Source organism: Eurytemora carolleeae, unplaced genomic scaffold, assembly GCF_000591075.1.
Source record: "Eurytemora carolleeae unplaced genomic scaffold, Eaff_2.0 scaffold1410, whole genome shotgun sequence".
In the NCBI taxonomy this organism is placed as follows: Eukaryota; Metazoa; Arthropoda; class Copepoda; order Calanoida; family Temoridae; genus Eurytemora; species Eurytemora carolleeae.
Genome location: NW_019402137.1, coordinates 1 through 2,950, shown reverse-complemented (window position 1 = coordinate 2,950; position 2,950 = coordinate 1). Strand labels below are relative to the sequence as shown.

The window sequence follows — 2,950 nt, the reverse complement described above, 5'->3', positions numbered from 1 at the left end:
TTATGTACTGTAGAGACAATCACAGACTAACCATACTGCGTATATGCTCTACTTGAATAGGCTGAGCAGGCCTATAGTGTCCCGACAAGCCATGCTCAAGTTACATGAACGGTTTTGGACTGCCATCTAACGGCCACTTGTTCCATATAATACTTACTCAGGGGTTAGGTTTTACAACTTTTAAAGAAATAATCCAATATATAACATGAAACATCAAGTTTATGAATTTAGTATATTTTTGAAGATTTAGTATTTCGTATCCAAAGGCTCCTTTAATATCAATGAATATAGGTGTCTGCTGATTAAGGTGGTTTACAGTACTTGTACACAATAGAACCTGCTGTGGAAAATATAGCTTTTTCTAGGTTTCAATTGATCTATTATTCTCTTATCTCTGCATTAACCTAATCAGAATAACCCTTCGTAATACACAATCTCTAATGAAAGTATCTTTATTTGATAATGATATATATTAGATATAGAATTACATGTTATCAGATTTTAAGAGAATAAAAGCTGATGATGACAATGAAATGACGGGATATCACATACACGAATAAAATTCATAAAAGTCAAAAGAAAACATAAAATAAAATACTTATTTTCACTTTCAGTGACATTTTATTTACTTGAAACAGTTGGAATTCAAGATTACTGCTTTTTCTTACAAAAGCCCACGCAATATTGTGATTTAAAACGAAGACGACTTTTAAAATATATCTTAATTTATTAAACTGTTCACAAGGATGGGTCAATCAGAAGGTGCAACGCAAGCATGTTACCAATAAGAAATCCCAAAACCTAATGTGTATCCATGTATTAAAATCTGACAACCCACATTAAAAAGCATTAATCTCTGAAATGGATATTTATTATGGCGTCATATAAATTGGACTAATGATCGATTAGACTAATGTCCATTTGGACCAACGTTCAAAAACCGGTTTGTGAACAGCTGACTTTAAAGTTTTACGTTAGTCCAATCGGCAATATCTCCATTCGATATAGTTTCGTTCTTATTAGATAACTTGACAGAGAAAGACGACATTTAAAAATGAAGAACCTTTTTCGCGATTTCCCCCCCGTAATAACACATATTTGAACATTGCTATTTCAGATAATCTGAGTCAAAGCGATATTTTAGAAATGAAAGCAACAAGTACAATCACACAATATTTGAATTAAAAACCTTAGAATTCCAACTGTATATAATGGTAGCAAATAAAAAATAAATAAACAAACAAATAAATAAGTAAAAATTGACTAATTATCGTAATATCACACTCGGCAGTTGTATAAAGTTTGTACTTCACGGCATTACTTAAGTCTATCCTAAAATCTAAAAAAATATATTTAAAATAAGATTAATAAAGGATTTTAAAAATAATTAAAAAGGAGTGAGAGGGACGTAATTTCAAGTGTACTCCTCCTATTATGTTTTAAACAAAAAATAAACATCAAATCAAAAGTTTTCTATTTTAAAAAACTTTTCCCTAAATTTTTTTATTTTCCGCCAAAATAATCTAATTTCTCCTAATTGGCAATAATAACAAAATCAAAATACGAGAGAGGGGTTAATTCATGACCTAAACATACGGTGTTGGTACCTGGTTGGTATGTTATAATGCATTTACCAGGAGTGTAAAGAGTGTACAGGATTACGCAGAATTACGCAGAAACACGCATTCTGATGGTCATCGTTTTGAGGTCCGTGGATTTTTTTAATTTAAAGTTTTTGGTTTTATAAATCATCTTAAAGAATCTTAAATATTGATCCAACAGAACAATTTTATTTTCTTTTTTAAGATTATTTTTTCTCTAAACAAAGATATTAAATGATTTTTCAAATAAATTATGAATATGAAAAATCGTTTTGCTTGACCTTTTTGATCACTGGACTTTGCATAATGAAAACAAACTATCCAGCATACAATTTAGGATACATGTCTTAGATTCACTTCAAGCTCTGTAAACAAACTATCCAGCATACAATTTAGGATACGCGTCTTAGATTCACTTCAAGCTCTGTAAAGCCCAAAAACCATGAATGTCTAAGGGAGTGAAGACATGGTAGTTGAGCTGAGAGTGCAGTATTGAAGAAAAACATAAGAGTAATAAAGCGAAGAGGTAAAGCTTAGCTCAGATGCATACAACCGACCTCGCTATAATTAATTAATTAATAGAGCGGTCGGTTGTATACATCACGATATGTTTACGTATCTAACGCTGTACACTTGCATTAAAAAAACTTCGACAAATGTTTAAGATTCTCTACAATACTGCACTTTTGGCTCAACTACCATGTCTACCCGGTCACTCCCTTTAATAACGGACTCAAAACAAAGTAAATCCCTAGTTACGCAGGATTGCGTATACATTCGTTGATTTGCTCTATGCAGCACACTATAAATTCCCTAAAAATATCCAGTATTATTTTGTGAGAAAACAAAAGCATCTAAGGTATAAGGTATACCTTCAAAGGATGAGTTTGTGAAGACGACCTAAATCTCTGATAATATTACGATCAGATATAATGCTTCTCTCTTGAACAATGGCTTATTCATTGATTTTGCAAAGAAATGAACAGTTTGAACTTTACATGGAATAATAAAACAAATCAAATAAACATTACGAGTTCTAAAAAGCATCCTTTGTAGGTAACCATGTACAATGTTAACCATGTTAAGTTTAAGTTTTGCTAAACAAAATGATAAGTAGAAATATGTAGAAAAGAGGGAGTGACAGCAATTATCAAAAATGTCAAAAATAGGAATTTCCCAAATGCCTGGGTATCTGGGAAATTTCCCAAATGCCTAGGTATGTGTGAAATTTCTCAAGTACCCAGGCATTTGAGAAATTTCCAAAATCTTAAAAATATACCACCCTCAAATACCTATAGGAATTTGGGGAATTTCCCAAATGACTGGGTATCTGGGAAATTTCCCAAATG

At 31.6% G+C, this 2,950-nt stretch overlaps 1 long non-coding RNA gene across 3 annotated transcripts; it reads right to left on the bottom strand.

The window, feature by feature from the left end:
• Positions 1–436: 436 nt before the first annotated feature.
• Positions 437–1,692, bottom strand: LOC111717963 (uncharacterized). Of its 3 annotated transcripts, none has more exons than XR_002768966.1 (3): positions 1,608–1,692; positions 1,190–1,339; positions 437–663 (listed from the first exon to the last, which is right to left on the bottom strand). It is a non-coding gene; the product is annotated as an uncharacterized LOC111717963 (long non-coding RNA). The 3 variants fall into 3 exon arrangements; XR_002768965.1 differs by having other exon boundaries at positions 437–628; XR_002768967.1 differs by having other exon boundaries at positions 437–628; positions 1,204–1,339.
• Between the last annotated feature and the right edge of the window lie 1,258 nt (positions 1,693–2,950).